The sequence below is a fragment of the Carassius carassius genome, chromosome 1 (genome assembly GCF_963082965.1).
Source record: "Carassius carassius chromosome 1, fCarCar2.1, whole genome shotgun sequence".
Lineage (NCBI taxonomy): Eukaryota > Metazoa > Chordata > Actinopteri > Cypriniformes > Cyprinidae > Carassius > Carassius carassius.
Genome location: NC_081755.1, coordinates 9,941,287 through 9,959,566, shown reverse-complemented (window position 1 = coordinate 9,959,566; position 18,280 = coordinate 9,941,287). Strand labels below are relative to the sequence as shown.

Here is an 18,280-nt window from a genome sequence, read left to right as displayed (position 1 = left end):
GGCTCGATACGACCGGTGGAAAAGTTTCTTTCCATTCCTTTTTTCGCCTTCCACATTCCGGAAATAGAGGCCACGCTACCACACTAAGCCCTTTTCAATGAGTAAAACTGTCTGTTTCCAACCTTTTGCCTACTAATTGCTTTCCACTGTTATTTGATTCAAGTGATTTTCCTGTTTTGAAGTAACTTTACTGTGATTGTAAACTATTGGTGTCTATTTACGTTCATGTCTATTGACTTTCCATTCCTTTTTTCGCCTTCTACCTTCCGGAAATAGAGGCAACGCTACCACACTAAGCCCTTTTCAATGAGTAAAACTGGCTGTTTCCATACTTTTGCCTACTAATTGCTTTCCAATGTTATTTTATTCAAGTGATTTTCCTGTTTTGAAGTAACTTCACTGTGATTGTAAACTATTGGTGTCCCTGCTTCAACACGGTGCATCTGTAAGAAAGGAGCAGAGGCCGTGAAGGACTTTCAGCACCGACTTGGCTAAAAAGCAAGTAATGTAAAAGCGGCTGAATTTGGACGTCCATGCAGCATCACTTTGCGCAGCCACAGCTGTCTTCCAAAAAGATGTACTGGCAGCGGTGGGATTCGAACCCACGCCCCCAAAGAGACTAGAGCCTTAATACAGCGCCTTGGACCGCTCAGCCACGCTACCCTGTGTGCCTGCACTCTCCGGCTCGATACGACTGGTTGAAAAGTTTCTTTCCATTCCTCTTTTCGCCTTCCACCTTCCGGAAATAGAGGCAACGCTACCACACTAAGCCCTTTTCAATTTGTAAAACTGGCTGTTTCCATCCTTTTGCCAACTAATTGCTTTCCAATGTTATTTTATTCAAGTGATTTTCCTGTTTTGAAGTAACTTCACTGTGATTGTAAACTATTGGTGTCCTTGCTTCAACTCGGTGCATCTGTAAGAAAGGAGCAGAGGCCGTGAAGGACTTTCAGCACCGATTAGGCTAAAAAGCAAGGAATGTTAAAGCGGCTGAATTTTTTTACGTTCACGCAGCATCACTTTGCACAGCCACAGCAGTCTTCCAAAAAGATCTATTGGCAGCAGTGGGATTCGAACCCACGCCCCCGAAGAGACTGGAGCCTAAATCCAGCGCCTTGGACCGCTCGGCCACGCTACCCTGTGCTCCTGCGCTAACCGGCTCGCTACGACCAGTGGAAAAGTTTCTTTCCATTCCTTTTTTAGCCTTCCACATTCCGGAAATAGAGGCAACGCTACCACACTAAGCCCTTTTCAATGAGTAAAACTGTCTGTTTCCAACCTTTTGCCTACTAATTGCTTTCCACTGTTATTTGATTCAAGTGATTTTCCTGTTTTGAAGTAACTTCACTGTGATTGTAAACTATTGGTGTCCCTGCTTCAATACGGTGCATCTGTAAGAAAGGAGCAGAGGCCGTGACAGGCTTTCAGGACCGACTTGGCTAAAAAGCAAGGAATGTAAAAGCGGCTGAATTTGGACGTTCATGCAGCATCACTTTGCGCAGCCACAGCAGTCTTCCAAAAAGATGTACTGGCAGCGGTGGGATTCTAACCCACACCCCCGAAGAGACTGGAGCCTTAATCCAGCGCCTAGGACTGCTCGGCCACGCTACCCTGTGTGCCTACGCTCTCCGGCTCGCTACGACCGGTGAAAAAGTTTCTTTCCATTCCTTTTGTCGCCTTCCACCTTCCGGAAGTAGAGGCAACGCTACCACACTAAGCCCTTTTTAATGAGTAAATCTGTCTGTTTCCATCCTTTTGCCTACTATTTGCTTTCCACTGTTATTTTATTCAAGTGATTTTCCTGTTTTGAAGTAACTTCACTGTGATTGTAAACTATTGGTGTCCCTGCTTCAACACGGTGCATCTGTAAGAAAGGAGCAGAGGCCGTGAAAGGCTTTCAGCACCGACTAAGCTAAAGAGCAAGGAATGTTAAAGCGGCTGAATTTGGACGTTCAAGCAGCATCACTTTGCACAGCCACAGCAGTCTTCCAAAAAGATCTATTGGCAGCGGTGGGATTCGAACCCACGCCCCCGAAGAGACTGGAGCCTAAATCCAGCGCCTTGGACCGCTCGGCCACTGTGCTCCTGCGCTAACCGGTTCGCTACGACCGGTGGAAAAGTTTCTTTCCATTCCTTTTTTCGCCTTCCACATTCCGGAAATAGAGGCAACGCTACCACACTAAGCCCTTTTCAATGAGTAAAACGGTCTGTTTCCAACCTTTTGCCTACTAATTGCTTTCCACTGTTATTTGATTCAAGTGATTTTCCTGTTTTGAAGTAACTTTACTGTGATTGTAAGCTATTGGTGTCTATTTACGTTCATGTCTATTGACTTTCCATTCCTTTTTTCGCCTTCTACCTTCCGGAAATAGAGGCAACGCTACCACACTAAGCCCTTTTCAATGAGTAAAACTGGCTGTTTCCATACTTTTGCCTACTAATTGCTTTCCAATGTTATTTTATTCAAGTGATTTTCCTGTTTTGAAGTAACTTCACTGTGATTGTAAACTATTGCTGTCCCTGCTTCAACACGGTGCATCTGTAAGAAAGGAGCAGAGGCCGTGAAGGACTTTCAGCACCGACTTGGCTAAAAAGCAAGTAATGTAAAAGTGGCTGAATTTGGACGTTCATGCAGCATCACTTTGCGGAGCCACAGCTGTCTTCCAAAAAGATGCACTGGCAGCGGTGGGATTCGAACCCACACCCCCGAAGAGACTGGAGCCTTAATCCAGCGCCTAGGACTGCTCGGCCACGCTACCCTGTGTGCCTACGCTCTCCGGCTCGCTACGACCGGTGAAAAAGTTTCTTTCCATTCCTTTTGTCTCCTTCCACCTTCCGGAAGTAGAGGCAACGCTACCACACTAAGCCCTTTTCAATGAGTAAATCTGTCTGTTTCCATCCTTTTGCCTACTATTTGCTTTCCACTGTTATTTTATTCAAGTGATTTTCCTGTTTTGAAGTAACTTCACTGTGATTGTAAACTATTGGTGTCCCTGCTTCAATACGGTGCATCTGTAAGAAAGGAGCAGAGGCCGTGAAAGGCTTTCAGCACCGACTAGGCTAAAAAGCAACGAATGTTAAAGCGGCTGAATTTGGACGTTCAAGCAGCATCACTTTGCACAGCCACAGCAGTCTTCCAAAAAGATCTATTGGCAGCGGTGGGATTCGAACCCACGCCCCCGAAGAGACTGGAGCCTAAATTTAGCGCCTTGGACCGCTCGGCCACGCTACCCTGTGCTCCTGCGCTAACCGGTTCGCTACGACCGGTGGAAAAGTTTCTTTCCATTCCTTTTTTCGCCTTCCACATTCCGGAAATAGAGGCAACGCTACCACACTAAGCCCTTTTCAATGAGTAAAACTGTCTGTTTCCAACCTTTTGCCTACTAATTGCTTTCCACTGTTATTTGATTCAAGTGATTTTCCTGTTTTGAAGTAACTTCACTGTGATTGTAAACTATTGGTGTCCCTGCTTCAACACAGTGCATCTGTAAGAAAGGAGCAGAGGCCGTGAAGGACTTTCAGCACCGACTTGGCTAAAAAGCAAGTAATGTAAAAGCGGCTGAATTTGGACGTTCATGCAGCATCACTTTGCGCAGCCACAGCTGTCTTCAAAAAAGATGTACTGGCAGCGGTGGGATTCAAACCCATGCACCCGAAGAGACTAGAGCCTTAATACAGCGCCTTGGACCACTCGGCCACGCTACCCTGTGTGCCTACGCTCTCCGGCTCGATACGACCGGTGGAAAAGTTTCTTTCCATTCCTTTTTTCGCCTTCCACATTCCGGAAATAGAGGCCACGCTACCACACTAAGCCCTTTTCAATGAGTAAAACTGTCTGTTTCCAACCTTTTGCCTACTAATTGCTTTCCACTGTTATTTGATTCAAGTGATTTTCCTGTTTTGAAGTAACTTTACTGTGATTGTAAACTATTGGTGTCTATTTACGTTCATGTCTATTGACTTTCCATTCCTTTTTTCGCCTTCTACCTTCCGGAAATAGAGGCAACGCTACCACACTAAGCCCTTTTCAATGAGTAAAACTGGCTGTTTCCATACTTTTGCCTACTAATTGCTTTCCAATGTTATTTTATTCAAGTGATTTTCCTGTTTTGAAGTAACTTCACTGTGATTGTAAACTATTGGTGTCCCTGCTTCAACACGGTGCATCTGTAAGAAAGGAGCAGAGGCCGTGAAGGACTTTCAGCACCGACTTGGCTAAAAAGCAAGTAATGTAAAAGCGGCTGAATTTGGACGTCCATGCAGCATCACTTTGCGCAGCCACAGCTGTCTTCCAAAAAGATGTACTGGCAGCGGTGGGATTCGAACCCACGCCCCCAAAGAGACTAGAGCCTTAATACAGCGCCTTGGACCGCTCAGCCACGCTACCCTGTGTGCCTGCACTCTCCGGCTCGATACGACTGGTTGAAAAGTTTCTTTCCATTCCTCTTTTCGCCTTCCACCTTCCGGAAATAGAGGCAACGCTACCACACTAAGCCCTTTTCAATTTGTAAAACTGGCTGTTTCCATCCTTTTGCCAACTAATTGCTTTCCAATGTTATTTTATTCAAGTGATTTTCCTGTTTTGAAGTAACTTCACTGTGATTGTAAACTATTGGTGTCCTTGCTTCAACTCGGTGCATCTGTAAGAAAGGAGCAGAGGCCGTGAAGGACTTTCAGCACCGACTAGGCTAAAAAGCAAGGAATGTTAAAGCGGCTGAATTTTTTTACGTTCACGCAGCATCACTTTGCACAGCCACAGCAGTCTTCCAAAAAGATCTATTGGCAGCGGTGGGATTCGAACCCACGCCCCCGAAGAGACTGGAGCCTAAATCCAGCGCCTTGGACCGCTCGGCCACGCTACCCTGTGCTCCTGCGCTAACCGGCTCGCTACGACCAGTGGAAAAGTTTCTTTCCATTCCTTTTTTCGCCTTCCACATTCCGGAAATAGAGGCAACGCTACCACACTAAGCCCTTTTCAATGAGTAAAACTGTCTGTTTCCAACCTTTTGCCTACTAATTGCTTTCCACTGTTATTTGATTCAAGTGATTTTCCTGTTTTGAAGTAACTTCACTGTGATTGTAAACTATTGGTGTCCCTGCTTCAATACGGTGCATCTGTAAGAAAGGAGCAGAGGCCGTGACAGGCTTTCAGCACCGACTTGGCTAAAAAGCAAGGAATGTAAAAGCGGCTGAATTTGGACGTTCATGCAGCATCACTTTGCGCAGCCACAGCAGTCTTCCAAAAAGATGTACTGGCAGCGGTGGGATTCTAACCCACACCCCCGAAGAGACTGGAGCCTTAATCCAGCGCCTAGGACTGCTCGGCCACGCTACCCTGTGTGCCTACGCTCTCCGGCTCGCTACGACCGGTGAAAAAGTTTCTTTCCATTCCTTTTGTCGCCTTCCACCTTCCGGAAGTAGAGGCAACGCTACCACACTAAGCCCTTTTCAATGAGTAAATCTGTCTGTTTCCATCCTTTTGCCTACTATTTGCTTTCCACTGTTATTTTATTCAAGTGATTTTCCTGTTTTGAAGTAACTTCACTGTGATTGTAAACTATTGGTGTCCCTGCTTCAATACGGTGCATCTGTAAGAAAGGAGCAGAGGCCGTGAAAGGCTTTCAGCACCGACTAGGCTAAAAAGCAACGAATGTTAAAGCGGCTGAATTTGGACGTTCAAGCAGCATCACTTTGCACAGCCACAGCAGTCTTCCAAAAAGATCTATTGGCAGCGGTGGGATTCGAACCCACGCCCCCGAAGAGACTGGAGCCTAAATTTAGCGCCTTGGACCGCTCGGCCACGCTACCCTGTGCTCCTGCGCTAACCAGTTCGCTACGACCGGTGGAAAAGTTTCTTTCCATTCCTTTTTTCGCCTTCCACATTCCGGAAATAGAGGCAACGCTACCACACTAAGCCCTTTTCAATGAGTAAAACTGTCTGTTTCCAACCTTTTGCCTACTAATTGCTTTCCACTGTTATTTGATTCAAGTGATTTTCCTGTTTTGAAGTAACTTCACTGTGATTGTAAACTATTGGTGTCCCTGCTTCAACACAGTGCATCTGTAAGAAAGGAGCAGAGGCCGTGAAGGACTTTCAGCACCGACTTGGCTAAAAAGCAAGTAATGTAAAAGCGGCTGAATTTGGACGTTCATGCAGCATCACTTTGCGCAGCCACAGCTGTCTTCAAAAAAGATGTACTGGCAGCGGTGGGATTCAAACCCATGCACCCGAAGAGACTAGAGCCTTAATACAGCGCCTTGGACCACTCGGCCACGCTACCCTGTGTGCCTACGCTCTCCGGCTCGATACGACCGGTGGAAAAGTTTCTTTCCATTCCTTTTTTCGCCTTCCACATTCCGGAAATAGAGGCCACGCTACCACACTAAGCCCTTTTCAATGAGTAAAACTGTCTGTTTCCAACCTTTTGCCTACTAATTGCTTTCCACTGTTATTTGATTCAAGTGATTTTCCTGTTTTGAAGTAACTTTACTGTGATTGTAAACTATTGGTGTCTATTTACGTTCATGTCTATTGACTTTCCATTCCTTTTTTCGCCTTCTACCTTCCGGAAATAGAGGCAACGCTACCACACTAAGCCCTTTTCAATGAGTAAAACTGGCTGTTTCCATACTTTTGCCTACTAATTGCTTTCCAATGTTATTTTATTCAAGTGATTTTCCTGTTTTGAAGTAACTTCACTGTGATTGTAAACTATTGGTGTCCCTGCTTCAACACGGTGCATCTGTAAGAAAGGAGCAGAGGCCGTGAAGGACTTTCAGCACCGACTTGGCTAAAAAGCAAGTAATGTAAAAGCGGCTGAATTTGGACGTCCATGCAGCATCACTTTGCGCAGCCACAGCTGTCTTCCAAAAAGATGTACTGGCAGCGGTGGGATTCGAACCCACGCCCCCAAAGAGACTAGAGCCTTAATACAGCGCCTTGGACCGCTCAGCCAGGCTACCCTGTGTGCCTGCACTCTCCGGCTCGATACGACTGGTTGAAAAGTTTCTTTCCATTCCTCTTTTCGCCTTCCACCTTCCGGAAATAGAGGCAACGCTACCACACTAAGCCCTTTTCAATTTGTAAAACTGTCTGTTTCCATCCTTTTGCCAACTAATTGCTTTCCACTGTTATTTGATTCAAGTGATTTTCCTGTTTTGAAGTAACTTCACTGTGATTGTAAACTATTGGTGTCCCTGCTTCAATACGGTGCATCTGTAAGAAAGGAGCAGAGGCCGTGACAGGCTTTCAGCACCGACTTGGCTAAAAAGCAAGGAATGTAAAAGCGGCTGAATTTGGACGTTCATGCAGCATAACTTTGCGCAGCCACAGCAGTCTTCCAAAAAGATGTACTGGCAGCGGTGGGATTCTAACCCACACCCCCGAAGAGACTGGAGCCTTAATCCAGCGCCTAGGACTGCTCGGCCACGCTACCCTGTGTGCCTACGCTCTCCGGCTCGCTACGACCGGTGAAAAAGTTTCTTTCCATTCCTTTTGTCGCCTTCCACCTTCCGGAAGTAGAGGCAACGCTACCACACTAAGCCCTTTTCAATGAGTAAATCTGTCTGTTTCCATCCTGTTGCCTACTATTTGCTTTCCACTGTTATTTTATTCAAGTGATTTTCCTGTTTTGAAGTAACTTCACTGTGATTGTAAACTATTGGTGTCCCTGCTTCAATACGGTGCATCTGTAAGAAAGGAGCAGAGGCCGTGAAAGGCTTTCAGCACCGACTAGGCTAAAAAGCAACGAATGTTAAAGCGGCTGAATTTGGACGTTCAAGCAGCATCACTTTGCACAGCCACAGCAGTCTTCCAAAAAGATCTATTGGCAGCGGTGGGATTCGAACCCACGCCCCCGAAGAGACTGGAGCCTAAATCCAGCGCCTTGGACCGCTCGGCCACGCTACCCTGTGCTCCTGCGCTAACCGGTTCGCTACGACCGGTGGAAAAGTTTCTTTCCATTCCTTTTTTCGCCTTCCACATTCCGGAAATAGAGGCAATGCTACCACACTAAGCCCTATTCAATGAGTAAAACTGTCTGTTTCCAACCTTTTGCCTACTAATTGCTTTCCACTGTTATTTGATTCAAGTGATTTTCCTGTTTTGAAGTAACTTCACTGTGATTGTAAACTATTGGTGTCCCTGCTTCAACACAGTGCATCTGTAAGAAAGGAGCAGAGGCCGTGAAGGACTTTCAGCACCGACTTGGCTAAAAAGCAAGTAATGTAAAAGCGGCTGAATTTGGACGTTCATGCAGCATCACTTTGCGCAGCCACAGCTGTCTTCAAAAAAGATGTACTGGCAGCGGTGGGATTCAAACCCATGCACCCGAAGAGACTAGAGCCTTAATACAGCGCCTTGGACCACTCGGCCACGCTACCCTGTGTGCCTACGCTCTCCGGCTCGATACGACCGGTGGAAAAGTTTCTTTCCATTCCTTTTTTCGCCTTCCACATTCCGGAAATAGAGGCCACGCTACCACACTAAGCCCTTTTCAATGAGTAAAACTGTCTGTTTCCAACCTTTTGCCTACTAATTGCTTTCCACTGTTATTTGATTCAAGTGATTTTCCTGTTTTGAAGTAACTTTACTGTGATTGTAAACTATTGGTGTCTATTTACGTTCATGTCTATTGACTTTCCATTCCTTTTTTCGCCTTCTACCTTCCGGAAATAGAGGCAACGCTACCACACTAAGCCCTTTTCAATGAGTAAAACTGGCTGTTTCCATACTTTTGCCTACTAATTGCTTTCCAATGTTATTTTATTCAAGTGATTTTCCTGTTTTGAAGTAACTTCACTGTGATTGTAAACTATTGGTGTCCCTGCTTCAACACGGTGCATCTGTAAGAAAGGAGCAGAGGCCGTGAAGGACTTTCAGCACCGACTTGGCTAAAAAGCAAGTAATGTAAAAGCGGCTGAATTTGGACGTCCATGCAGCATCACTTTGCGCAGCCACAGCTGTCTTCCAAAAAGATGTACTGGCAGCGGTGGGATTCGAACCCACGCCCCCAAAGAGACTAGAGCCTTAATACAGCGCCTTGGACCGCTCAGCCACGCTACCCTGTGTGCCTGCACTCTCCGGCTCGATACGACTGGTTGAAAAGTTTCTTTCCATTCCTCTTTTCGCCTTCCACCTTCCGGAAATAGAGGCAACGCTACCACACTAAGCCCTTTTCAATTTGTAAAACTGGCTGTTTCCATCCTTTTGCCAACTATTTGCTTTCCAATGTTATTTTATTCAAGTGATTTTCCTGTTTTGAAGTAACTTCACTGTGATTGTAAACTATTGGTGTCCTTGCTTCAACTCGGTGCATCTGTAAGAAAGGAGCAGAGGCCGTGAAGGACTTTCAGCACCGATTAGGCTAAAAAGCAAGGAATGTTAAAGCGGCTGAATTTTTTTACGTTCACGCAGCATCACTTTGCACAGCCACAGCAGTCTTCCAAAAAGATCTATTGGCAGCAGTGGGATTCGAACCCACGCCCCCGAAGAGACTGGAGCCTAAATCCAGCGCCTTGGACCGCTCGGCCACGCTACCCTGTGCTCCTGCGCTAACCGGCTCGCTACGACCAGTGGAAAAGTTTCTTTCCATTCCTTTTTTAGCCTTCCACATTCCGGAAATAGAGGCAACGCTACCACACTAAGCCCTTTTCAATGAGTAAAACTGTCTGTTTCCAACCTTTTGCCTACTAATTGCTTTCCACTGTTATTTGATTCAAGTGATTTTCCTGTTTTGAAGTAACTTCACTGTGATTGTAAACTATTGGTGTCCCTGCTTCAATACGGTGCATCTGTAAGAAAGGAGCAGAGGCCGTGACAGGCTTTCAGGACCGACTTGGCTAAAAAGCAAGGAATGTAAAAGCGGCTGAATTTGGACGTTCATGCAGCATCACTTTGCGCAGCCACAGCAGTCTTCCAAAAAGATGTACTGGCAGCGGTGGGATTCTAACCCACACCCCCGAAGAGACTGGAGCCTTAATCCAGCGCCTAGGACTGCTCGGCCACGCTACCCTGTGTGCCTACGCTCTCCGGCTCGCTACGACCGGTGAAAAAGTTTCTTTCCATTCCTTTTGTCGCCTTCCACCTTCCGGAAGTAGAGGCAACGCTACCACACTAAGCCCTTTTCAATGAGTAAATCTGTCTGTTTCCATCCTTTTGCCTACTATTTGCTTTCCACTGTTATTTTATTCAAGTGATTTTCCTGTTTTGAAGTAACTTCACTGTGATTGTAAACTATTGGTGTCCCTGCTTCAACACGGTGCATCTGTAAGAAAGGAGCAGAGGCCGTGAAAGGCTTTCAGCACCGACTAGGCTAAAGAGCAAGGAATGTTAAAGCGGCTGAATTTGGACGTTCAAGCAGCATCACTTTGCACAGCCACAGCAGTCTTCCAAAAAGATCTATTGGCAGCGGTGGGATTCGAACCCACGCCCCCGAAGAGACTGGAGCCTAAATCCAGCGCTTTGGACCGCTCGGCCACGCTACCCTGTGCTCCTGCGCTAACCGGTTCGCTACGACCGGTGGAAAAGTTTCTTTCCATTCCTTTTTTCGCCTTCCACATTCCGGAAATAGAGGCAACGCTACCACACTAAGCCCTTTTCAATGAGTAAAACGGTCTGTTTCCAACCTTTTGCCTACTAATTGCTTTCCACTGTTATTTGATTCAAGTGATTTTCCTGTTTTGAAGTAACTTTACTGTGATTGTAAGCTATTGGTGTCTATTTACGTTCATGTCTATTGACTTTCCATTCCTTTTTTCGCCTTCTACCTTCCGGAAATAGAGGCAACGCTACCACACTAAGCCCTTTTCAATGAGTAAAACTGGCTGTTTCCATACTTTTGCCTACTAATTGCTTTCCAATGTTATTTTATTCAAGTGATTTTCCTGTTTTGAAGTAACTTCACTGTGATTGTAAACTATTGCTGTCCCTGCTTCAACACGGTGCATCTGTAAGAAAGGAGCAGAGGCCGTGAAGGACTTTCAGCACCGACTTGGCTAAAAAGCAAGTAATGTAAAAGCGGCTGAATTTGGACGTTCATGCAGCATCACTTTGCGGAGCCACAGCTGTCTTCCAAAAAGATGCACTGGCAGCGGTGGGATTCGAACCCACACCCCCGAAGAGACTGGAGCCTTAATCCAGCGCCTAGGACTGCTCGGCCACGCTACCCTGTGTGCCTACGCTCTCCGGCTCGCTACGACCGGTGAAAAAGTTTCTTTCCATTCCTTTTGTCTCCTTCCACCTTCCGGAAGTAGAGGCAACGCTACCACACTAAGCCCTTTTCAATGAGTAAATCTGTCTGTTTCCATCCTTTTGCCTACTATTTGCTTTCCACTGTTATTTTATTCAAGTGATTTTCCTGTTTTGAAGTAACTTCACTGTGATTGTAAACTATTGGTGTCCCTGCTTCAATACGGTGCATCTGTAAGAAAGGAGCAGAGGCCGTGAAAGGCTTTCAGCACCGACTAGGCTAAAAAGCAACGAATGTTAAAGCGGCTGAATTTGGACGTTCAAGCAGCATCACTTTGCACAGCCACAGCAGTCTTCCAAAAAGATCTATTGGCAGCGGTGGGATTCGAACCCACGCCCCCGAAGAGACTGGAGCCTAAATTTAGCGCCTTGGACCGCTCGGCCACGCTACCCTGTGCTCCTGCGCTAACCGGTTCGCTACGACCGGTGGAAAAGTTTCTTTCCATTCCTTTTTTCGCCTTCCACATTCCGGAAATAGAGGCAACGCTACCACACTAAGCCCTTTTCAATGAGTAAAACTGTCTGTTTCCAACCTTTTGCCTACTAATTGCTTTCCACTGTTATTTGATTCAAGTGATTTTCCTGTTTTGAAGTAACTTCACTGTGATTGTAAACTATTGGTGTCCCTGCTTCAACACAGTGCATCTGTAAGAAAGGAGCAGAGGCCGTGAAGGACTTTCAGCACCGACTTGGCTAAAAAGCAAGTAATGTAAAAGCGGCTGAATTTGGACGTTCATGCAGCATCACTTTGCGCAGCCACAGCTGTCTTCAAAAAAGATGTACTGGCAGCGGTGGGATTCCAACTCATGCACCCGAAGAGACTAGAGCCTTAATACAGCGCCTTGGACCACTCGGCCACGCTACCCTGTGTGCCTACGCTCTCCGGCTCGATACGACCGGTGGAAAAGTTTCTTTCCATTCCTTTTTTCGCCTTCCACATTCCGGAAATAGAGGCCACGCTACCACACTAAGCCCTTTTCAATGAGTAAAACAGTCTGTTTCCAACCTTTTGCCTACTAATTGCTTTCCACTGTTATTTGATTCAAGTGATTTTCCTGTTTTGAAGTAACTTTACTGTGATTGTAAACTATTGGTGTCTATTTACGTTCATGTCTATTGACTTTCCATTCCTTTTTTCGCCTTCTACCTTCCGGAAATAGAGGCAACGCTACCACACTAAGCCCTTTTCAATGAGTAAAACTGGCTGTTTCCATACTTTTGCCTACTAATTGCTTTCCAATGTTATTTTATTCAAGTGATTTTCCTGTTTTGAAGTAACTTCACTGTGATTGTAAACTATTGGTGTCCCTGCTTCAACACGGTGCATCTGTAAGAAAGGAGCAGAGGCCGTGAAGGACTTTCAGCACCGACTTGGCTAAAAAGCAAGTAATGTAAAAGCGGCTGAATTTGGACGTCCATGCAGCATCACTTTGCGCAGCCACAGCTGTCTTCCAAAAAGATGTACTGGCAGCGGTGGGATTCGAACCCACGCCCCCAAAGAGACTAGAGCCTTAATACAGCGCCTTGGACCGCTCAGCCACGCTACCCTGTGTGCCTGCACTCTCCGGCTCGATACGACTGGTTGAAAAGTTTCTTTCCATTCCTCTTTTCGCCTTCCACCTTCCGGAAATAGAGGCAACGCTACCACACTAAGCCCTTTTCAATTTGTAAAACTGGCTGTTTCCATCCTTTTGCCAACTAATTGCTTTCCAATGTTATTTTATTCAAGTGATTTTCCTGTTTTGAAGTAACTTCACTGTGATTGTAAACTATTGGTGTCCTTGCTTCAACTCGGTGCATCTGTAAGAAAGGAGCAGAGGCCGTGAAGGACTTTCAGCACCGACTAGGCTAAAAAGCAAGGAATGTTAAAGCGGCTGAATTTTTTTACGTTCACGCAGCATCACTTTGCACAGCCACAGCAGTCTTCCAAAAAGATCTATTGGCAGCGGTGGGATTCGAACCCACGCCCCCAAAGAGACTGGAGCCTAAATCCAGCGCCTTGGACCGCTCGGCCACGCTACCCTGTGCTCCTGCGCTAACCGGCTCGCTACGACCAGTGGAAAAGTTTCTTTCCATTCCTTTTTTCGCCTTCCACATTCCGGAAATAGAGGCAACGCTACCACACTAAGCCCTTTTCAATGAGTAAAACTGTCTGTTTCCAACCTTTTGCCTACTAATTGCTTTCCACTGTTATTTGATTCAAGTGATTTTCCTGTTTTGAAGTAACTTCACTGTGATTGTAAACTATTGGTGTCCCTGCTTCAATACGGTGCATCTGTAAGAAAGGAGCAGAGGCCGTGACAGGCTTTCAGCACCGACTTGGCTAAAAAGCAAGGAATGTAAAAGCGGCTGAATTTGGACGTTCATGCAGCATCACTTTGCGCAGCCACAGCAGTCTTCCAAAAAGATGTACTGGCAGCGGTGGGATTCTAACCCACACCCCCGAAGAGACTGGAGCCTTAATCCAGCGCCTAGGACTGCTCGGCCACGCTACCCTGTGTGCCTACGCTCTCCGGCTCGCTACGACCGGTGAAAAAGTTTCTTTCCATTCCTTTTGTCGCCTTCCACCTTCCGGAAGTAGAGGCAACGCTACCACACTAAGCCCTTTTCAATGAGTAAATCTGTCTGTTTCCATCCTTTTGCCTACTATTTGCTTTCCACTGTTATTTTATTCAAGTGATTTTCCTGTTTTGAAGTAACTTCACTGTGATTGTAAACTATTGGTGTCCCTGCTTCAATACGGTGCATCTGTAAGAAAGGAGCAGAGGCCGTGAAAGGCTTTCAGCACCGACTAGGCTAAAAAGCAACGAATGTTAAAGCGGCTGAATTTGGACGTTCAAGCAGCATCACTTTGCACAGCCACAGCAGTCTTCCAAAAAGATCTATTGGCAGCGGTGGGATTCGAACCCACGCCCCCGAAGAGACTGGAGCCTAAATCCAGCGCCTTAGACCGCTCGGCCACGCTACCCTGTGCTCCTGCGCTAACCGGTTCGCTACGACCGGTGGAAAAGTTTCTTTCCATTCCTTTTTTCGCCTTCCACATTCCGGAAATAGAGGCAACGCTACCACACTAAGCCCTATTCAATGAGTAAAACTGTCTGTTTCCAACCTTTTGCCTACTAATTGCTTTCCACTGTTATTTGATTCAAGTGATTTTCCTGTTTTGAAGTAACTTCACTGTGATTGTAAACTATTGGTGTCCCTGCTTCAACACAGTGCATCTGTAAGAAAGGAGCAGAGGCCGTGAAGGACTTTCAGCACCGACTTGGCTAAAAAGCAAGTAATGTAAAAGCGGCTGAATTTGGACGTTCATGCAGCATCACTTTGCGCAGCCACAGCTGTCTTCAAAAAAGATGTACTGGCAGCGGTGGGATTCAAACCCATGCACCCGAAGAGACTAGAGCCTTAATACAGCGCCTTGGACCACTCGGCCACGCTACCCTGTGTGCCTACGCTCTCCGGCTCGATACGACCGGTGGAAAAGTTTCTTTCCATTCCTTTTTTCGCCTTCCACATTCCGGAAATAGAGGCCACGCTACCACACTAAGCCCTTTTCAATGAGTAAAACTGTCTGTTTCCAACCTTTTGCCTACTAATTGCTTTCCACTGTTATTTGATTCAAGTGATTTTCCTGTTTTGAAGTAACTTTACTGTGATTGTAAACTATTGGTGTCTATTTACGTTCATGTCTATTGACTTTCCATTCCTTTTTTCGCCTTCTACCTTCCGGAAATAGAGGCAACGCTACCACACTAAGCCCTTTTCAATGAGTAAAACTGGCTGTTTCCATACTTTTGCCTACTAATTGCTTTCCAATGTTATTTTATTCAAGTGATTTTCCTGTTTTGAAGTAACTTCACTGTGATTGTAAACTATTGGTGTCCCTGCTTCAACACGGTGCATCTGTAAGAAAGGAGCAGAGGCCGTGAAGGACTTTCAGCACCGACTTGGCTAAAAAGCAAGTAATGTAAAAGCGGCTGAATTTGGACGTCCATGCAGCATCACTTTGCGCAGCCACAGCTGTCTTCCAAAAAGATGTACTGGCAGCGGTGGGATTCGAACCCACGCCCCCGAAGAGACTGGAGCCTAAATCCAGCGCCTTGGACCGCTCGGCCACGCTACCCTGTGCTCCAGCGCTAACCGGCTCGCTACGACCAGTGGAAAAGTTTCTTTCCATTCCTTTTTTAGCCTTCCACATTCCGGAAATAGAGGCAACGCTACCACACTAAGCCCTTTTCAATGAGTAAAACTGTCTGTTTCCAACCTTTTGCCTACTAATTGCTTTCCACTGTTATTTGATTCAAGTGATTTTCCTGTTTTGAAGTAACTTCACTGTGATTGTAAACTATTGGTGTCCCTGCTTCAATACGGTGCATCTGTAAGAAAGGAGCAGAGGCCGTGACAGGCTTTCAGGACCGACTTGGCTAAAAAGCAAGGAATGTAAAAGCGGCTGAATTTGGACGTTCATGCAGCATCACTTTGCGCAGCCACAGCAGTCTTCCAAAAAGATGTACTGGCAGCGGTGGGATTCTAACCCACACCCCCGAAGAGACTGGAGCCTTAATCCAGCGCCTAGGACTGCTCGGCCACGCTACCCTGTGTGCCTACGCTCTCCGGCTCGCTACGACCGGTGAAAAAGTTTCTTTCCATTCCTTTTGTCGCCTTCCACCTTCCGGAAGTAGAGGCAACGCTACCACACTAAGCCCTTTTCAATGAGTAAATCTGTCTGTTTCCATCCTTTTGCCTACTATTTGCTTTCCACTGTTATTTTATTCAAGTGATTTTCCTGTTTTGAAGTAACTTCACTGTGATTGTAAACTATTGGTGTCCCTGCTTCAACACGGTGCATCTGTAAGAAAGGAGCAGAGGCCGTGAAAGGCTTTCAGCACCGACTAGGCTAAAGAGCAAGGAATGTTAAAGCGGCTGAATTTGGACGTTCAAGCAGCATCACTTTGCACAGCCACAGCAGTCTTCCAAAAAGATCTATTGGCAGCGGTGGGATTCGAACCCACGCCCCCGAAGAGACTGGAGCCTAAATCCAGCGCCTTGGACCGCTCGGCCACGCTACCCTGTGCTCCTGGGCTAACCGGTTCGCTACGACCGGTGGAAAAGTTTCTTTCCATTCCTTTTTTCGCCTTCCACATTCCGGAAATAGAGGCAACGCTACCACACTAAGCCCTTTTCAATGAGTAAAACGGTCTGTTTCCAACCTTTTGCCTACTAATTGCTTTCCACTGTTATTTGATTCAAGTGATTTTCCTGTTTTGAAGTAACTTTACTGTGATTGTAAGCTATTGGTGTCTATTTACGTTCATGTCTATTGACTTTCCATTCCTTTTTTCGCCTTCTACCTTCCGGAAATAGAGGCAACGCTACCACACTAAGCCCTTTTCAATGAGTAAAACTGGCTGTTTCCATACTTTTGCCTACTAATTGCTTTCCAATGTTATTTTATTCAAGTGATTTTCCTGTTTTGAAGTAACTTCACTGTGATTGTAAACTATTGCTGTCCCTGCTTCAACACGGTGCATCTGTAAGAAAGGAGCAGAGGCCGTGAAGGACTTTCAGCACCGACTTGGCTAAAAAGCAAGTAATGTAAAAGCGGCTGAATTTGGACGTTCATGCAGCATCACTTTGCGGAGCCACAGCTGTCTTCCAAAAAGATGCACTGGCAGCGGTGGGATTCGAACCCACACCCCCGAAGAGACTGGAGCCTTAATCCAGCGCCTAGGACTGCTCGGCCACGCTACCCTGTGTGCCTACGCTCTCCGGCTCGCTACGACCGGTGAAAAAGTTTCTTTCCATTCCTTTTGTCTCCTTCCACCTTCCGGAAGTAGAGGCAACGCTACCACACTAAGCCCTTTTCAATGAGTAAATCTGTCTGTTTCCATCCTTTTGCCTACTATTTGCTTTCCACTGTTATTTTATTCAAGTGATTTTCCTGTTTTGAAGTAACTTCACTGTGATTGTAAACTATTGGTGTCCCTGCTTCAATACGGTGCATCTGTAAGAAAGGAGCAGAGGCCGTGAAAGGCTTTCAGCACCGACTAGGCTAAAAAGCAACGAATGTTAAAGCGGCTGAATTTGGACGTTCAAGCAGCATCACTTTGCACAGCCACAGCAGTCTTCCAAAAAGATCTATTGGCAGCGGTGGGATTCGAACCCACGCCCCCGAAGAGACTGGAGCCTAAATTTAGCGCCTTGGACCGCTCGGCCACGCTACCCTGTGCTCCTGCGCTAACCGGTTCGCTACGACCGGTGGAAAAGTTTCTTTCCATTCCTTTTTTCGCCTTCCACATTCCGGAAATAGAGGCAACGCTACCACACTAAGCCCTTTTCAATGAGTAAAACTGTCTGTTTCCAACCTTTTGCCTACTAATTGCTTTCCACTGTTATTTGATCCAAGTGATTTTCCTGTTTTGAAGTAACTTCACTGTGATTGTAAACTATTGGTGTCCCTGCTTCAACACAGTGCATCTGTAAGAAAGGAGCAGAGGCCGTGAAGGACTTTCAGCACCGACTTGGCTAAAAAGCAAGTAATGTAAAAGCGGCTGAATTTGGACGTTCATGCAGCATCACTTTGCGCAGCCACAGCTGTCTTCAAAAAAGATGTACTGGCAGCGGTGGGATTCCAACTCATGCACCCGAAGAGACTAGAGCCTTAATACAGCGCCTTGGACCACTCGGCCACGCTACCCTGTGTGCCTACGCTCTCCGGCTCGATACGACCGGTGGAAAAGTTTCTTTCCATTCCTTTTTTCGCCTTCCACATTCCGGAAATAGAGGCCACGCTACCACACTAAGCCCTTTTCAATGAGTAAAACTGTCTGTTTCCAACCTTTTGCCTACTAATTGCTTTCCACTGTTATTTGATTCAAGTGATTTTCCTGTTTTGAAGTAACTTTACTGTGATTGTAAACTATTGGTGTCTATTTACGTTCATGTCTATTGACTTTCCATTCCTTTTTTCGCCTTCTACCTTCCGGAAATAGAGGCAACGCTACCACACTAAGCCCTTTTCAATGAGTAAAA

At 46.2% G+C, this 18,280-nt stretch overlaps 14 non-coding genes across 14 annotated transcripts; all 14 read right to left on the bottom strand.

Moving 5' to 3' along the window:
• Positions 1-1,056: 1,056 nt before the first annotated feature.
• Positions 1,057-1,138, bottom strand: trnal-uag (transfer RNA leucine (anticodon UAG)). The gene has a single exon. It is a non-coding gene; the product is annotated as a tRNA-Leu (tRNA).
• An 864-nt stretch (positions 1,139-2,002) lies between these two features.
• Positions 2,003-2,084, bottom strand: trnal-uag (transfer RNA leucine (anticodon UAG)). Its single transcript has one exon. It is a non-coding gene; the product is annotated as a tRNA-Leu (tRNA).
• Positions 2,085-3,150: 1,066 nt separating this feature from the next.
• Positions 3,151-3,232, bottom strand: trnal-uag (transfer RNA leucine (anticodon UAG)). Its single transcript has one exon. It is a non-coding gene; the product is annotated as a tRNA-Leu (tRNA).
• Positions 3,233-4,780: 1,548 nt separating this feature from the next.
• Positions 4,781-4,862, bottom strand: trnal-uag (transfer RNA leucine (anticodon UAG)). The gene has a single exon. It is a non-coding gene; the product is annotated as a tRNA-Leu (tRNA).
• An 864-nt stretch (positions 4,863-5,726) lies between these two features.
• trnal-uag (transfer RNA leucine (anticodon UAG)) lies at positions 5,727-5,808 on the bottom strand. The gene has a single exon. It is a non-coding gene; the product is annotated as a tRNA-Leu (tRNA).
• A 2,019-nt stretch (positions 5,809-7,827) lies between these two features.
• Positions 7,828-7,909, bottom strand: trnal-uag (transfer RNA leucine (anticodon UAG)). Its single transcript has one exon. It is a non-coding gene; the product is annotated as a tRNA-Leu (tRNA).
• Positions 7,910-9,457: 1,548 nt separating this feature from the next.
• On the bottom strand, positions 9,458-9,539 carry trnal-uag (transfer RNA leucine (anticodon UAG)). Its single transcript has one exon. It is a non-coding gene; the product is annotated as a tRNA-Leu (tRNA).
• Positions 9,540-10,403: 864 nt separating this feature from the next.
• Positions 10,404-10,485, bottom strand: trnal-uag (transfer RNA leucine (anticodon UAG)). The gene has a single exon. It is a non-coding gene; the product is annotated as a tRNA-Leu (tRNA).
• Positions 10,486-11,558: 1,073 nt separating this feature from the next.
• trnal-uag (transfer RNA leucine (anticodon UAG)) lies at positions 11,559-11,640 on the bottom strand. The gene has a single exon. It is a non-coding gene; the product is annotated as a tRNA-Leu (tRNA).
• A 1,548-nt stretch (positions 11,641-13,188) lies between these two features.
• Positions 13,189-13,270, bottom strand: trnal-uag (transfer RNA leucine (anticodon UAG)). The gene has a single exon. It is a non-coding gene; the product is annotated as a tRNA-Leu (tRNA).
• Positions 13,271-14,134: 864 nt separating this feature from the next.
• trnal-uag (transfer RNA leucine (anticodon UAG)) lies at positions 14,135-14,216 on the bottom strand. The gene has a single exon. It is a non-coding gene; the product is annotated as a tRNA-Leu (tRNA).
• A 1,073-nt stretch (positions 14,217-15,289) lies between these two features.
• On the bottom strand, positions 15,290-15,371 carry trnal-uag (transfer RNA leucine (anticodon UAG)). The gene has a single exon. It is a non-coding gene; the product is annotated as a tRNA-Leu (tRNA).
• Positions 15,372-16,235: 864 nt separating this feature from the next.
• On the bottom strand, positions 16,236-16,317 carry trnal-uag (transfer RNA leucine (anticodon UAG)). Its single transcript has one exon. It is a non-coding gene; the product is annotated as a tRNA-Leu (tRNA).
• Positions 16,318-17,390: 1,073 nt separating this feature from the next.
• On the bottom strand, positions 17,391-17,472 carry trnal-uag (transfer RNA leucine (anticodon UAG)). The gene has a single exon. It is a non-coding gene; the product is annotated as a tRNA-Leu (tRNA).
• Between the last annotated feature and the right edge of the window lie 808 nt (positions 17,473-18,280).